This window comes from Syngnathus typhle, linkage group LG8 (assembly GCF_033458585.1).
Source record: "Syngnathus typhle isolate RoL2023-S1 ecotype Sweden linkage group LG8, RoL_Styp_1.0, whole genome shotgun sequence".
Taxonomy (NCBI): domain Eukaryota; kingdom Metazoa; phylum Chordata; class Actinopteri; order Syngnathiformes; family Syngnathidae; genus Syngnathus; species Syngnathus typhle.
The window spans coordinates 4,160,647-4,178,996 of record NC_083745.1 but is presented as its reverse complement, the minus strand read 5'-3'; the positions used below and the strand labels follow the sequence as shown (position 1 = coordinate 4,178,996).

The following is an 18,350-nucleotide window of genomic DNA, read 5'->3' as shown; positions in this document are numbered from 1 at the left end:
GTTAGTTTGAATAGCAGTTAGCACCTTTAGGGCTACCTGGACGTGGGGGTGGAGGGACACATTAATACACACATCACAACCACGACGCATGAAGTAGTTCCTCAAGCCAAATCAAAATCTGTGTACCTTTAGCGACGTTTTGTGTCCGAATAAAACTCAACTCGTTAATGTTTATGAGTAGAATCACTGTGAAGTCATCGTTAAAAAAAAAAAAGAAAAAAACTAACCCACCGCCACTTTCCCAAAAAGTTACCTCGAGTTCTCCGGACGGCGCGGAGTCAAATTCTTCCCCTACCCCCCCAAAAAAAGAAGACGCTCCAAAAATATGTATAAAAGTAAGCCGAGTGGATTTTAGTCCTGTTGTGGATACATTGCGCGCACTACTTGATCCAGAAGGAAGCGAGCGGCGGCCGCGCGTAACGGAGAGACCGAGAGGAGGGGAGGAGCGGAGGGGAGGTCGGTGCTTGAGGTTGTGGGTGGGTGGTTGTGGATTGGGGAAAAAAAAGAAAAGAAAAAGTGACCACGTGACTTGACTTCATCCACCCACGAGGCCTCCTCGGAACCCGCACAAACATGGCGGACACGCCACTTCCCCGTCCACAAACGAGGTATACAAAGTCGTACTAGCTCCCAGTTCTTGCTGTTTTTAAGCCCTTTTCACGAAGAATAAGTTCTTCCCTCCATCTGTTCGTGTGATTCATTGACTCCCCGCCTCCTCATCACACAAATAAGCAGAGCTAATGTTATCACTGACTCGCAAGCAGGGGAAAAGTACGCACTTTCTTTCCTCAAGTACAGACTGATTTTGAATTTATGTTAGTCCAGTGAAAAACACTTTAATAATGTTCATTGTTTACAATGCAGTTTCCTTGGTAACTTGTACCGAAACAGCAGAAAGGGGACAGGGAAAGTAGGTAGTTGCTAATATTTCAAATGATGCTAGTTCGCATGTAATAATATATGTATTTATTTCACCACAGCACCATTTTGGATCTGGTGGTGGTCCCACTGAAGCTCTTGATGCCAGTGTGAGAAACACGTCTACATAATGCAGCGGCCTGGTATGTTCCATTAATTATTCTTTGACTTCATCTATGTAACATGGGTTTGGAATAATTGCAATGCAATTTATTAATTGGGTGTCTATTAATTTCAAGAGCAGTGTTGCCACGGTTATCTTATTTCTATCTCTGGCCTATTTATTTACCAGATGACTGCCTGCACAGATTACCTGACACATTGCTCACATTGTTTGTTTGACAAACAAAAACAAGTCACCGGAGAAAATAATGGTTCATCAGAATGAAAGTCACGGTTAACTACATGGCGTCCTTGTTAGGAACCACGGCGTGCACTCACTTGACTGTTATGATGTTTAAAGCAACCTTCAATATGACACGATTGAAACGGATCATGTCTCTCAAAGAGGCATGAATAATTCATATTGTTGGGGTGTAATCAGACAAGCTAACGAGCAAGCATCATTCACTAGGAGTTTGCTATTTAATCAAATGTGTTTTCTTGGAACGCTTGTTCGGTTGACGCTGATACAGCAAATTAAAACCCAAAACACTTGAATGAACTTGTCTCCCCCTGCGTGTAAATGGGCTCTCGTTCACGTCCTTACGGACACTATTTTCCGCTTTGCTGGTCAACCTCTGCGAAGATTTTCCTTCTTTTAAAAAAATAAATTAATTAAAAAGCGGTGCAGATGAATGCAACTTTGAGAACTTTCTCAGCACCATTATCCCCGCCAGCTCCGAATTAATCACACACTCGTACACAATCACACTTTGGCGCGAGTGAGAGATGGAAGGATTGTGTCACTGCCTGACAATTCCGGGGAACAGAACGTAGTCTGCTGGCTGGCTGGGTGGAGCAGATACAATGACATATGGCTTGATGTAATGAATAGCAGAACTGGCTGGCCTCCGGAGTGACGTGACCCCTCAAACCTCCAGATAGCTCAACTCCCTCCATCTGGCCGAGTTCCCGCCGAAAGCTTATATGAGCTTTGCCGCGCAAGCTCACGCAGCCATGTCGAAAATCCTCCCACCCAGACGCCTGCGTATTCTTGCTGACTGTTTGAAGTTTTCAGCCAGCTTGTTTCGTCCAGGAGGCATCGACCCAGACGTCAAGCCATATTAGCGGATGGCTCTTTCGTACAGATTAGCACAGAAATCAGATATCGATGTCCGAGCCCGCCCTTTTGCCTTGTCACAACGCTACCGCTGGAAATAACCTCCGAATAAAGACAAGCAAACGCAAGAGGGCCTATTCAATCATCTGTCCATTATCTATGCTGTTGATCTAGGGCAGGGTCAGTCCACCCAGGTTGCTCCCCGGACAATTGAGATCTATTTGTGTGGTAAATGAGATTTTGCAGTCTTGGCTGAAGAATGTTTGCACCCATGTTCTTGGACTAAACTTTTTCTTTTTTCTTTTCAATAGCGGCTGATTTAATCAGGTTTTCATTTACCTTCATAAAAACCTGTGCGACGAAGCTTCTGAAAGCCTTTTGTTAGGTTCAGGATCATTTTCATTCCCCCTAGGAGGCTCAGATCTGATTTGAACATTCTAAACAATTCAAACTAGATGTTACAGTATGTGCGATCAAGTAGAAATAACAAAACTGGCTTGAGTTGGCAGGCCCCCAACAATATATTTAATAGCTGCTAGAGTGTCAAGGTAACGAGCTCGAAGGGTTTAGACGCACCCCCCCCCCCAAGCCTACACACACGGGGGTATTCATGAATCCATCCATAAAAAAAGCACCAAGTAGTATCGTAACACGCCCGCTCGCAGTCTGTGCTTAAGGAAGACGTCAAAAATCAGGAACATTCCAGTTCATGCTTTGTAATGGCCACAAAATAACCATTGTACGTCTCGAGGGCAAGTCGGCGTAAACGGAGCCAAAAAGGCTTCATCCTTGCCATGATTCATTTTCCCGCAAAACAGGGAAGCTTTGTCTAAGATCTCCATCGGCAGTGTCGTCATGGCAACCAAACTTTACACTCTCTCATTTGAAGACAAGCGTTTTGCTATCAGTGCATATGTGGAAAGATAAGATCGCATCTTGCCAACAGTGATAATCATCGGTTACCTCGGATGACTTTACACGCAACTTCAGTTCAGCGCCCCCTCGGTGCCAGAGGCGCCAGAAATCACGGTTTGGTGTATTTCTTGGTTTTACAGCTTTGGCGATGTCGTTTCACATGACTTAACGACGTTGACGTATGGTCGACCTCAACTTTTTGTGGTGCATAGGCCACAGAGAGTAAAAATAAAACCCCCTGCGAAAAGCAGTTGTACTTGCATAAAGATGCCACAAGATAGTGCCAATGCAAATAGTAAAAAAGAATTTTGCGAAAAGGAGTTGTAATTGCTTAAAGATGCCACAAGATGGCATACAAATACAGGGCTCGAAGCTTATTTTTTGCCCAAGTTGCCCTCGGGCAAGTTGGAGAAAATTTTACTTGCCCGAAACAAAATTTTACTTGCCCGAATTTTTTTGGAGTGGATTTTTACTTGCCCGACACATTTTTGCAATAAAAAAGACAACACTATAAGTTTTGCCTTCATATGCCTTCGTATCCGCCAACCGGAAACAAGCTCTGCTGGTGCGCAGGCGCAGAAGAGCCAGGGACGAGTGAGGGAGCATGCATTTAATTACGAAGCGCTTTGCCGTTATCAATGTATTGCAGACTTACACGAGAAACTAACCGCTCCCTAGAAAACAAAATGTCGGACCAGAAGCGGCAGAAGTTGCGAGAAATTATGCACAAAATCGTGTTTTTACAGCTTGAAAACATGGTATTATGGCAGGGCAAGTTCGGGCAAGTGAGGAAAAATTTCTACTTGCCCCTCTGCCATCGCTACTTGCCCCGGGCAATCGGGCAATCGTTAGTTTCGAGCCCTGAAATAGTAAAAAAAACAAAAAACGCGAAAAGTAGTTGTAATTGCATAAAAATGCCACAAGATGGTGCAAATGCACTTAAAACGAAAGGATCATGAAGCATCAACACCGCGTGCGATCAAGTTCGCCTTCCAGCTCACGCATGATAAACGTCAAATTTAGTCATCATTTTGAGCAATTCTCCGCAGTTCTTATTCCCCGCGTCGTAACATCTGGACAAGATCACGCAGAGCTCATTTCACCTTTGAATATGACTCGCTGGGTGTTTTGCTCTTGGGAGGATGAAAGTGTTGTAAACACACCCAGCTGGTTGCAAACATCTTGAAAAACACAAGTAAAAGCCACAGCATGTAGGCGGGATGTCGTCGCCATGTTGCCCCCTCCCCCTTGACGCTTTCAAGGAGTATTCTAATTGCAAACGGCACGTCAGCGTGTTGCCAAACCTTAAAACCCGTGCGAGCGACCTTGCCGGGAAAGTTGGATGAAGCAGCAAAAGTTTTTTTGCAGGTACAAAACAATGCGACTGTTTTGACAAGTTCCCGCTGACGAAATGTACGTGCGCGGCATTCTATAAATGCGCACCGGCGCTGCGGGGGTGTACGCCAGCTACAGAGGCCGCTTTGAACCTGAAACGATTTACATTGTTGCAGTTGGATCCGTGCCGTTTTGGGGCGTCGAACCACACGCACACCTCATCAGACACACACACTTTGCTGCAGCGTGCAAAAGAGACAGGCTTTGTTTATTTAAGAAAGGGAGTTGGCCGCAAAGTCTCAGCTGCGGTTGTGTTTGGATTGTTTCCATAATGTGAAGATCCAGCTGTGTGTGTGTGTCACTGTAATTATGTCATACATGTCCGGTTAACCGAAGCCCGCCCTGGTATTCGCGTCCGCGCTTCCGTGTTATTCTAACGTTGAATTTTGCGACGGTGTAAGCACTTATGCTAAAAGCTGACATTAGCAATGGAGGTTTAATTTGCCTGCGATAAAAGAAGCCATTCATCATCAAATTCATTAAGCGGGGGGGGGGGGGAGGCTAGGACGTGATGATTGGCCAGTGATAAAATTTCATCGAACATAAAATGAGTCATTTGAAAAGTAAGCGTTTGGAGTCGGAGCGCACCGGGAAGAGTCTTTCGCAACGGTTGGGGTCATGGCCAGTGATTCCGAGTGCGATAGCTCACATCGCCAGGCAGGCAGGCGCATTATGAAATCCCGCTCGGCCCCGGTCCCACGTCTTAAGTCAACAAATGCGTGTTTGGGCTAATGTTTCTTCGAGGGTGACATTAATAGAAAGCAGATGTTGGAGGCCTCAGCAGCTGCGAAAATGGCGGTTAGGTGCTATAAAGTTGGCTGTTAACTTGCTCATACTGTAAATTACATCAATGCTTTGAAACCAAAACACACAGCGGGATATGTAGTCAATTGTCAAGAAAAAAAGAACTTTGAAGGAAGCCAAACAAGGTACATTAGTGGAATGTATCCCACCGGACGCTGTCAAAGGATTTATTATATATATAATCGTAAAAAATAAGTTGAGCAGAGCAACTCGGTCCCAATAAGAAAGTTAACAAGCGTTTCCTTCCTGTTGTGCTTCCACCGCATAAATATCAGGTCGATTATTATTATTACTATGCTTGAGCCCAGGAAGAAAATATCAAATTTTAATGCGGATCCAATCTACAAACCGCATTACTTTTTATCATGTGCCTTACGGGGTGGCATTTGAAGAACACAATTTGTAAGTTGACTTATGCTAAAAAAATAAAAAAAACGCAGATTTTCTTTTCCAAAATATTTTTTTATCACTTCAATAAAGCCAGGAAACAATTTGGCGGTTCCTCCTCATCTACTGAAGGACAAGCCTTCACGTCAAGACTCCCCACGATTGTGTTTACACGATGACTTTGATGAGGGTCACGGGGCCCCCCCTGATGAGCGCCAATTGCGCCGGCGCCTGTCATGTTCCCGCACTCCCTCAGCTCTTCTGCAACGGCGGCTGCCTTTTCTCACGCTGAGCCAAGTAAACGTGTCAGGAGAGGTTGAGCAGATTGGAGGCCTCCAGATTGGATGGATGCACTTCTCCTGACGTATCCCCCCGAATGGTTTGTGATTGAAAGCAGTTGTGGAGATGACTTTTCTGTGTTTATTTTGAGCGGCAAAAAAAAAAAAAAGAGCAGAATGTTTCTCCCCCTCCATTTTGCGGCGGAAAGAGAGGTACAGCCTGCTTGCTATCGCCTCCCTCCCACACACTCTCCTGTGAGCAGAACAGGCTGTTCTGCCTTTTCTCTCCACCACCTGAACACTTGAAGCGTTTGCACAATGCACGCCGTTGCCGTGACGATAAATACAGGCAAATGATTCTTCTTCACGCTAATCGGCAGTGCGTCTGGCTCGACTGGTTTGTTTTCCTCAATTTGACTAGCCTTCACTGACCCGTCCATGTATTTAATTTTTTTGTGAGACTCGAACCCAGAACCCCTCAACTGTTTGGCATGCATGCTAACCACTACATCACTGTTCTGCTTGTTATGCAGGCAACTTACTGAGTTAACGCTAAACACCCGCCCCCTCATCTCTTGTTTACATTTTTTTTTTTTTTACACAGACTGATAAAACATTCATTTCCTGAGTGTTCCGCAGTGGTCGAGCCACCACGCCCCATCATTTGCGGACATCCTCACGAAAGCCCAGCTCACCCCGGTCAAGGTCAAAGGTAAGAGTCACATGAGGACATTATCTTATTAAAATAAACAGCCGAGCACAAGAGTAGCTCAGATGTCTTCCTCACTATTCCCATCCCATACCATTCATGATCAAGACCCGACCCCGCATATCTGACTTGTGCTGCTCAATACTGCCATCTAGTGACATTGTAAGACAGCTTGTTCCATTGCAAGCTGCAAACTCACTCTTGTTCATGTCATGTCGCTGAGGCAGAGGCAGCTATCTGGAAAGATCAAGACAATAACGAGTTGTTTGGAGGAAGTGGCGGCCGGCTGGTAGCTGTGGGGCCCTTCAGATGTCGTGCATCAGATTTGGATAAAGCATGTTCACAGCCACTTCCAAATAGATTTGAAAATCCCCTTTTGGATGTACTCGATTCATGAATTCAAATACAAACATATTCTCAAAGTGCCAGGGATCGCTTTTAGGTCGCCGAGAAAAGTAGCGACATGATCACAAAAATTGCCTGCAAGGAAATAATCAGGTTTGGTTTGCAAAGATGAGACGACGACTCTTCTGGGCTTTTCACCTGACATTGACTTTGATACACGAAATGACCTTGAGATATGTACATGAAATTTACGAGTCGTCTGAATACTATACTGCAAGTACGGTGCGACCTTAACGCTCTCGAAAGTCGTTCAATTTGGCGCGCAATGGAGTTTTAGCGGGGGGGATCTTTTGAATACATCTGGACTCGCGACAGCCACTTGTCTGACGCAACGGTGTCAAAGTCATAAACTGCGGCAGAGGCCTGGCGTGCTCACCGTCGCCACCTCAAGGCCGATGATCTAATAGCCGCTAGTGCAGATGGCGTCGGATAAATGAGCTGCCTCCTGTCAAGATGCCAGTTGCCGCTTTTCGTGTTTTTGGCACAGACTCAAAACCCCCCACCCCCCCGAGCGTGCGGCCTGGGCTCCATGTAAATAAATCAGAATCTCCCCGGCGGCGAATTCGCTCGTCTGTATTCCGAAACCTTGGCGGCGCACAGTTTTCCCGTGCGGTTCTCGCGGTGGCTTTTGGCGTCCACGCCGCCAACTGACACGTTTATATTGGATCCGAATGTTAATCAGTCTCTCTTTATTGAATCCCTCCATCCGCCGCGCTCTCCCCGGTGAAAGGAGAGTGGCGTTGCAAAATAAAGTCCAGCCGGACGAGGACAGGTGTGCTCACAGTGCTCCTTCAGGCACACTGCAATTTACTGCCACTGCTCGCTAAACTAGAAAAGTGTCAAAGTGTAGCCGTGTTCTGCTAATCGCTAATTAGCAGCGAGGAAACCCAGTTAAAAGTTGCAAAGAGTCGGTTATCGTTGAAAATAGATGGAACCCGTCGAGTTGTCCGACCGAATCAGCATCTGCACAATTGCGTATTTGAGGCCGCTTAAGCTCAACAAGCCCTGTCCCTTTGGATCAGAAACGCCAACATGAGGGGACGAGCCTGTCCGAGGGGGATCGGGATGGATGAGGAACTTGCACCGGTAATGAGGAGCATCTATGAAGCCCCTCTTTTGCTTGTTAACGCTCCTGACGAAAATGGCAGCCGAACTCTCTCGCTACGTGCGGCAGACTTCTCTGAATATGCTCCATGTTATTATGCAAGCCTGTCTGAGCTGCTGACACTCACCGCGGGAACTCTTCTCCTTTCCCTCCGGTTCACCCATGCGGGTGGTAAGGTCTGGGTTTTAGCGACGGATTTCGCCGAAGCCTTTACTTGATAGTTTTCCTGGAATGCTACGGGTTGTTTTCTTACGTAATTCATTTCCATCCTAGCTCCAACTCCGACCAATGGCAAGGACATTTTGGTCGAGACTTTGACATGCAATCCATTTGTAAATTGTAGATGGATGGATGGAAGTGGAATCTTTTGGGAGCGCAGCCCAGATGGATGGGCTGTCAATATCGTCTTCATTTCCCTCGATCTCTCCTTTGGCCTATTTGAGCATTTTCCCCCCCTTTCTTTGTCGTTTTATTATATAGCCGCAGCGGCCAGGGCAATCCGGTTGAGTTTGTGTGCGTGCGAGGGGTTAATTGCCTGACGTGCGGCAGGAAATTGGCGACGGCAAATTTTTTTTTCCCAATCGACCAGTTCAGTCGCTTTTAAGCATACCGGTATGCGGTAACCTTTTGAACCGCTTAATAATGTCAAGCAACCCAGTTAGGTAGTTTTACCTTAGCTGAGTTGGAGAAATACGTATCATACATATTTGATGTTAATGGCAGCGATATAAACAGACGGGAGATGAATTTCGGCGGAGGGCAAAATTAAATATGTATGACGAAGTTCGTATTGGCATCATAATTTGAAATTTATTATGTATAAAATCTTTAACAGTTAGAACGCGACTTTATTGCGTCTTATTTCTTAAATGTAAATGCGCCAGGGTTAGCCAAGGAGCGACTGCTTTTTTTTTTTTTTTTTCAACTTGCCGCCCTCGGTGAGATGTTAATTGCCAACCGAAAAAAAAGTCAATAACGTGCGGCTTCCTTTTCACGCTTGGCCTCACTTAAGTCATTCAAAATAAATGTGGCGGCGTAAACGTTAAGAAGTCGGAAATCTATAGGAAATATCATTTCTGCAAAGCAGGTGAAATAATTGAATAGTAGCAAATATGCACTTGGCATGTCTCCTAAAATCTTCATTCAAGCAATCTGTTGCTCAGGAAATTGAACTGAACCTGTTTGAACTCGCTTGTGGGGAGCTTTTGTTTTTTCTTTTTCTCTCTCGCTCTTCTCTCTCTCTCGACCTGAAGTACTCGAATTAAACAGTAACCCCTGCTGAGTTTGAAAATGATATTCATACAAGATTAGAATTCAATGCAATTGTAAAAAAAAAAAACAACATAATAAAAATGTGGTAGTTTTAATGCGCGAGAAAATGTATTGCCATTTCTTTACTCTGATCAAAGTAAAATACGGAACAGTTACCGACAAGATCAAGACAATTTTTTATTTATTTTTTTAAATCAATTATATTAATTTACGGCCAATGTTGGACTTAGTCCTCTCATTGCACTTCCAGTGTGATCTAGTTCTTCAAAGCGGCGAATCAACCAACCAACCAAAAATTGGATTCATTACCTGCGTTGGGCAGATTATCCAGCATTACTATCCATCCGCTGAAATTGTACTAATGCTCCTTTCAGATAGCCACTCATTTCCTGCTGCACTGCCATTAGACAGACAAAAATAGCCCTTCTCTTTATTTTCAACAATTACGCCTCATCAGCTGCGACATTACCAATAGGCTTTGACACGTTTCCTCAGGAGCACTTTTCCTAACGTTGGTACTTTGCATTAACCCGTATCTGAACTTTGCCCTAAAAAAAAAAAAAAAGCTCCTTTTTTTCATCACTGGCATCAGACGTCGGAAACGACCTTGAAGCGCACATTTGCGCAAACACAAGCCGCTGCATTGGTTTGGGGAGCCATGGGTGTCTCCTGAGGTGTCGCCACCAAAACGTAATTACCCAAAGAACAAAAGGTGTAGGTGGATATCCGAGCGCAAAGTTTCGGTCGAGTTGAGAAAACACACTTTGTTAGAAAACGAAAGATAACAACATTGTGGCTTTTTAATTGCCGTTTTCCCTCCTCGTGTTGTTGTGGTATGCTTTGGGTCGAGAGAAAAGAGTGTTGGAGTCAATGGAAAATAAGCAGAAAACCAATATTAACGAGTTCGGGTTGCTGTCTGCCAGTTTCTGCTTCTTTCACCATGTTTCATTTTTCAAACTCGCCTTTATCTCGTTGAAGCATCTCTTTGTAAATCCATTTTTAAAATGACACTCATTCCGTTTTTTTGTAGTCTCCCCGGTCCTCTGTGTACTTTGCTCTTTCTTTCAAAATTGTTGCTGTGGCCAAATCTGAGGCTTTTTTTTCTTTCTTTTTTTCCTCAAACATCTATCCACATCCTTCCACACTTGCCTGGTAATCTCCTCAGGTTTCAGATACGGCTGCCAGATGCCAACTCGCTTTGCTCGCTTCATCTCTTGGCCAATTAACCAGTTGTGAGTCAATTGCGCGAATATGTTTGAGGTTCTGAAATGAAGAGGGATTTTGTCAGTGGTGATTGACAGAAGCCGATTTCTAAATTAGCATGACGCTCCTCGCTTGTGTCACAACTTGATTGACTACAAGATCATAAAGACAAACTGTCATCATTATCGGAATATTTTTTTTTGCTGTGGTAGTTTTATGGATCGTAATAAAATGTCTAAAGCCACTTTTTCAAATATAATGTCTTTCACACCTACTTTGTAGGTCAAAGGATATATCTTTTTTCCGGATTGCGTTTTAAAATTTAATCATCTCGTATTTATTTCCGTTAAAGTAACAAGAAAAAGCGTCATTAAAAGTTACTTTCCGTGACTTTTAATGACCGTGACGATAATGTTGAGGGTGGTCGTCCTTGAGAGATTCAAGCTCCTTTGAAATAACACCATTTCAATATTCTCACGTATGAACAGAATTGATTTATAAGACTGTTTTGGCTTTGTTTTTTTTTTATTCTCCCCACCAAGCGCAATTGTTTCATCTACCTTTCAGGGGCATTTTTATTCACTCTCGGAAATTGAATTCATATTTGCATGATCACGCATGTTTTTTTGATGATGAGCCAGTGGGTGGGAACAGACTTCTCATCAACATTTAAACAGCCTTGTTAAAGTGGCGAGGCTTTTTTTTTTTCCTCCCCATGCCAAACTTTCTAAAACAAGTTCAGAATGTAAAATGTCACTGACCTCTTAGAATAAGGACACCGCTTTGCACTGGAAAAGCTTTGCGGTTTTTTTAAATTTGGATTTTTCTCTTTATTGAGTTTTTCAGACCTTTTAGTGCTGAGGGTTGAAATTTTTAATGTTCCGAGATGACAGTTTTTCAATTGAAATACTCTACTGTTAAACTTGGAGAACCTCGAAATGGGATTTCCATCGTGTGTTTGGGATCACTGACTTGAGATGATTACATATAGATGCTAATCATGCAGTAGTAATCTAAAATAAAAAGTTTTAAAACGTAAAGATCCCGGAAGTTAAAAAAAAAAAAAAAATTACTGGGCCAAAGCAGTTAGCTTTTAAATTTGAATAGAGATTTATTGGGTACATGTTTAATTGCTTCAGAGCGCCTCATTGTCCGCCGCGAGTGTGCCATGCAAGGTCTAGGTCCTGGTGTGCTTTCGGTGGATATATGATCCTAGGTGGTATTTTTTTTTCTTTTGCCGCAATGCCTGTCGGAGCTCGGCGGCGTGGGGTTTCTAATTAAATGCAGTGAGAGTTGTGTAAGGCGAGCGGGAGTCACATAAAGCGGCGCGCCGGAGACCGTCAAAATACAATGAAGTCGGGGACTTCTGAGTTCAAAATTTGACTTAAGTCCCAGCTGGCAGTTTACATTTTTTAATCTCAGGGACAAAACTGCTCTGCGCACCAAGAGATGAATAGCAAGCCTTATTATGTGAAACTATTCAATATTACATTCTTGGAGCTTTATTTCTAATCAAGTTGAATATTTTTCCACTTTTGAAATGAAATGCACTTACACAGCTCGGAGGAGCACTTTGCACAGCTACATTGTAACAAAAACATGCAGAAGCCGAAGAGTCTAGCAGCAGTTTTTATTAGAAGGTCACAACATATAACAACACGGAACTGCAGTCAAAACTTTATTAGCCTTTTTCCCTGCTAGCCATCCAAGATGGCGTTTTAACGCCTCTTACCCTGACTCTCTGTCCTGCCCGTAGGTACCAAAGTGGGAGGAGGGTGCTGAAATAAAAAACCCTTTTCACTGAAAAACTGACCGATTTATATTTTTTCCCCGTATTGTGCTCTAAAATGCCCAAAGCTATGAAAGTAGTAGCTGCAGTGATAACCGCAAGATGAACATCTTTGCATGTTGCCCGAGGAGCTAAATATAGCCAGGCTAGCTTCATTTTGAAGTTTGAAATGATGTCCTAGTATTTTATAGCGCAAGTAAAACTCAATTAATTATGTATACATTTTGATTATGTAATCAAGGTATACATCGAAACTCTTTATTGTAACGATACGCTGAACATATTTGTAATCGTTTTTGGAATATAAAATGTAAATTTGGGACTTCCCTTCTCGAAATTGAAACTCAGCAGTCAGCACGAGCCAGCAAACAAACGCTTAACTCGTTCCTGGTTAAAATGGATGTTTGACGTCTATAGCCGTCACTGGCAGTGAATGAGTGGTCATTTTTTTATATTCATGCCATGCCCTGTCGTATGTTGCAGATTTTAGTGGGCGAGCCAATAAAAAAAATCATATTACTTCAGCCTTCACGCGGTCCCTTATTACACCTCTCTGTGTTATTCCCTCCGGAGAAAGAACAAATGTTAAAAGGAAACCTCCGATGGATCTTTACCCATAATTCACAGCCTACACGCGGACATTTTGTGATCTGGCGGTTCATGAAATATAACCAGCGCGTTGGAAGTCACAGTCATTATCGGAACACGATTAAATGACCGAATTCGGGTCGTGACTTCACTCTCATGGCTTTGATTCATGTCAGCTCGCTGTCTTGGGTTTTGAACCGTGGACCAACTTCAATCACGTTAATGAATTCATCATAGGGCGGCTGACGGAGATGCCCACACGTAGTGCATTGTTGTGACCATTGATTTTTCCTTCAAGCCCTTCTTCTTCTTCTTCTACAGACACGCTTTCCTTTTAATGGGCCGGGTTGTGTTGGTCCGCTGAGAGAATTAAAATCTCACATACGGTCCAATTCGCAGCGGTGCACCGCTGGGACTCGCTTCTCGTTGTTAAGACCGACAGATAGATGGATGGATAGTGTGTAGAAGTGTAGAGAAACACTAAAAGTGGCTTAACTTCAATGATGGGGGGGGCACAACGCCAATGCCGTTCCTTCAAGTCGTAAAAGGAAGTTATCGCCGCTGTTAATAGCCAAACAACAGCAAGCAGCGCGTCTTTAACAACATGTAACACGCGTGATGACTCGGCAGTGAGTTTGCTCACTTTTGTCTCGCCTCCGAGTTGAGGCCACGCCTCCTTTTCGGAACGGAGTGCGAAAGGGGAAAAGGCCGAAAAATCCCCGCGAAATAAAGCAAAACACAGATCGAGTGCAGTCGGACACAACCCGTCGGCACTCCGCCAAGTTTCGCAGACTCTGCCGTCTATTTAGCTTTGATATGAGGTGGAAAGGTCAGCTCCATCCTGAGATAATGCCCTCCCCTCTTTTCTGCCTCTGTAGTGTGGAAGCGCTGTGTTTTCAGGCGCTCTGCCATTTCAGACAGGAAGCAATGACCTTCAACGGGCTGGAGGAAGAGGTCACAACGTAGCAAGAGTCGACATTTGAGCACTTTCCACTTGATTGCAACAATATAGCTCCCACCGCTAATGTCAAAGAGACAATCCCGTTTCGAGCAGAGTGAATTATATAACGGCTTTCACTCTTTGGGGGATGAATTTTTGCGAGACTTTTCATCCATATGAGAGGGTCTGCCTCACAAGCTCTGCACCCTCCCAAAAGTGTTTGACGCGGTTGTTAAGTCAGGTTCTTCCTCACCGAATCAACCAAGCATGCTATCATGGCCTGCTTGGTGTCATGCTGGAGAAGAAAAGCGGCTTCCCCAAATGATTCCACACAAAAGTTAGAAGAATACAATTGTTCAAAATGGTAGCAAAACCCTACTTTTGTCCAGATAAAACTTCTCTCTTTTTTTTTTTCATTTCACATAGTTCCTTGGCACCATGGAATATAATTATAATATAACATAATAATAATAGATTTTCTTTGTAAGGCACCTTTCAAGGCACTCAAGGTCGCCATGCAGAGATAAAATAGCATACACAATTAAATATAAAAACTGTATAAAAGCAAGAAGACATCTGCAGCAGAATTATATATAATATATGTATAATATAATATATGATATGATATATGATAAGATATAGTTTTAAAATCCTTGCATGATATTAAGATAGATACTATAAAACATATTTATGGTTTAAATGCAATGGGTCCTGTATGATGAATGAATCCACAAAATGTCTCAATACTTTTGATCGCAATCTGAAAATATATGACTGTCAGAACATTTTAGTAAGCCGTGGTAATGCTCGTCTATTCCATATTAAGTCAGAGTCTTGTCAAAGCGGGCCACGCGTGACTCGATAATTTGACGTTTAATGGGCATCGAGCGTGCCTCATTAGAGCGTTGTTATTTCCTCTGTCGTGACATGCGGTGTGTGTGCGCCAGCGACGACACTTAGATGAGACGATTTAATGGCTTCATGAAAACAACCACGACGTGGTCGGGCTGGCCTGCTTAATATGACATGAATCAAGTTACCGCGCTTCACAAAGCACTTTCAGCTCGCAGCTTTCAGCAAAAAAAAAACTGGCGAGTGATTGACACGGCAGGGAGATGGCGTGATCATCGAAAAGAGAAACAGCTTGCTTTAAATTTGACAATGAATTTTGTTTGTGGGTTTTTTCCCCCTTCCCCACCAACCCTTGCGAAAAGATCTGTTGGAAATCATTGTCAAACAACTCAGACATTGGTTCTTTTTGTTGCTTAAGCACGCCCACGTGAACATTATATTTTATTTATGACGTCTGAAAAGTGTGCCACTCTGCCAAAAAAAAAAAAAAAGATACCGCCTGTTAAATTTTCACCTCAAAATACACAGCTGAGATGTGGTAACTGTAATTCATTCAAAATGAAAAGTAATCATTCTTAAAAAGTTTTAAAAATGGACTGACAACCCAGAAGGTCAAGAAATGTCTGCACCGTACTCCCCCCTCCCCTCTGGAAACGAGCTCAATACACGGCAGCGATATTTCCACTCTGTCACATCAAAAATGTTCTAAGCATCGAGTGAGCTCTCTCCCACGTTGCAAATATCCCCTTCAAAATTATTTGTTCTTATTCTTTTTTTTTGTGAGCGACAAAAGTGTCAGCGGCGGCCCGGGTGTGCGGTTACGCCGCATACTGATGCCGCCGCAAATAGACCGCTGGCGTCACAATGCGTCTCGCACGCAATCGTCTGAGCCGAAATAAATACATTTCTAATAGGCTTGACAACCTCGCGCGTTTCTTGCACCTCTGCTAAAACACCAGCCCGCAGCCCGCAAAGCCTTTTGTGTGCGCTTTTCACTAAGGCGGATCTTCACAAGAGCAACGGCGAGCTCTGCCATGACAGACGAGCGTCGTAGACATCTCACGCTGCTCATGATTGATTTATTTCTCAATCATGGCTCGGTATCGTCAGACTCTTGCTAATTAGCAGACTTCCGACAAGGTTTTTAGAAGACCCTTTACGGCAATGAGATCTTATCTGAAGGCATCGTTTGTGGCGAATTCGATTCAGTGTGAATCGTGACGTTGACGAGTCGGCATCAAAGAATGCTTCAACTTGATGCGTGCACACCTTCAGATCTCGACTGCCAGATAATACAACCCCGCAAACATTTGTTTCTGACATTCCAGACTTCAAAATAAAATAAAAACGTACGTATGATTCAGGCTGATATTGCATCGGATCATTATCGAAATCTTATCGAAAGTGGAAAAGTTATATTGGGATATCCCTAATTGTCATAGGTTCTTACTTTTTTTCTTATTTTGTGACAAATTTCTCATTGACAAGCAAAATATTCAAAACGATGCATCGAGCACGCAGACGTACAGTGGATATAAAAAGTCTACACACCCCTGTTCGACCGCCCGATTTTCTTTTGCTAGATTGAAAAAGGAGACCGTGATAAATTATTTCAAGACTTTTCCCATCACTTATGCGACCTATAACCTGTACAAGTCAACTGAAAAATAATGAGGAGAATGCAAATCATATAGATAATGTGATTGCACAATTGTGCACACCCTCTTCGACTAGTCTTTTTCCTGGCATTTCTTTCCTCCTCTAACAGCAAATGCTTCAAACGATTTAACTGGCTTCCATTTTTTTTTTAAATACACATAGCGCCAAAAAAAACTCTTTATAGCCACTGTAACTGACTAAACCTTCAGAAGAGAAGCAACTCGCAGAAGGCATTGGTCGAATATTGAAAGGACAGATAATGAATACCAATATGAAGGCAATGTCACTGTGACCACATCAACATCTGGCGAGTTTCAAAGAAGATGAGCACCCGGCAAATGAAAAGTGTTATTCCAAACGATGGTCTTACTGCAAAATGGCAGCTCGCTGTGAATGGCGCTTTCATGAAAGCTGCTCCGGCGAGGCTCATTGATTAATTTTCTCTTTTGAAATAGCAGTGGCCGTAGACATGAAAGTAGACTTCTTTTATGCTGATGCAGTCAATAGATGGCCTTCTTCACTATTGTTCTCAGCTAACCCCCCCCCCCCCCCATCTGTCTTTTCAGTCGTGTGCTCGATGATGCTACCACATAAAACGTTGTCTGTCTTGAGAATGCGCACTGACACGTTCTCATTAGAGACCTGGCCTCTGTCTGAGCCATCCGATTGATTTGTTACACTTCCCCCATCTCATCATATGCCACTCATGACAGCCGCCCGCATTTCGTGACATTATTTGGGCGGGGGTGCATGTCAAAGTAGGCACCGTCGCAGTGCAGGTCAACTCTTCATTAACATCGACAGTATATAATGAGCTGTGCAGTAAAATTAGTAAACAAGTTCCGTGTACGGCGGTGAGAGGACAGAGGCAGACGCAATCACGCCGGGTTGATAAGTGGACAGAGAATCGAAACTTCGGCCAGACAAGCGAAATGAGATGGGAAGGACACTCGCCATTTAAATTGTCTGGGCTCCGTGCTGGACATTAGTGGCCACCTCATTTCGCCTTTAATTTCCAACCAGTTCAGGCTTCATAATTCAAATATAATAAAACTTTTCAAGGGTTTGCAATTTCTTGGGTCAGATTTGTATAATTTACCCCACCTATCGAAAATAGTGATAATGTATGTACATTTAGGTGAGTTGAGTCATATAATTAATCTGCAAGAATAAATTACTTATCAATTTTCTTAATTTCCTTAAAAGCCTTTTTCACATATTGAACAGGACTCACACACCAAAAATCCAAAATGAGAACACTTGCAAGGACCTGCTGTAAGCCACATCTCACACTCAGGCGCTCACACCGAAATAACCGTCCGACCCTATTCCTGCACACTGATACTATTGTGCCTGCAGTCATTATAATCAACTAATTCTTCATATTCTATAAACGATGCAAAAGCGGCAGCTTGTTAAAAGCCTTTGTGTGAACCTCACTTTACGATTTTGAGTGCGCGAGGTCACCCTGACGCCGCCGGAGCAGATGTGCAGGAGTTTAGATTGCAACGTGTGATGAGTGGCACTCTCGCTGACTCGGCACACCGGCAACAATACGCGCAGGGTCTCTCCAGCTAATGAGCTCTCAATATAGACAGCCTCACATTGAGCCTATGCTTTCTATCACCTATCGCATATCTCGGGAGCATTTTTTTTTTTCCCTCTCCACATGCCGGTTGGCGGCAGACCAAGGAAGCTGATAGAAAATGTAAATCACCACCGAGCAACTCATGTGGGTCCGGTCGGTTTGTGTCACCGGATGAGAGCGACACATTCCCCGAGGGGCTCGCCAACGTAGAGATGGCGGAGTTATTCCTGTGTTTGACTTTCAAACAGTCACAGATTTACAGGCAAGGCTTTTCACATCGCTGAGTGTGACTCTGTGTATGACATTGTTAAAATAGAAAGC

At 43.6% G+C, this 18,350-nt stretch overlaps 1 protein-coding gene across 2 annotated transcripts in view; it reads left to right on the top strand.

The window, feature by feature from the left end:
* Positions 1-18,350, top strand: part of LOC133158003 (VPS10 domain-containing receptor SorCS1-like) — a 59,878-nt gene that overhangs the window by 762 nt on the left and 40,766 nt on the right. Inside the window, exons 1-3 of one of the 2 annotated variants that reach the window (XM_061284762.1) lie at positions 493-608; positions 981-1,061; positions 6,524-6,631. The gene's annotated coding sequence lies outside the window, so the exon portion shown is untranslated. Of the gene's footprint in view, positions 1-492; positions 609-980; positions 1,062-6,523; positions 6,632-18,350 lie in introns of those variants that run through there. The other variant, XM_061284761.1, reaches the window with a different exon arrangement.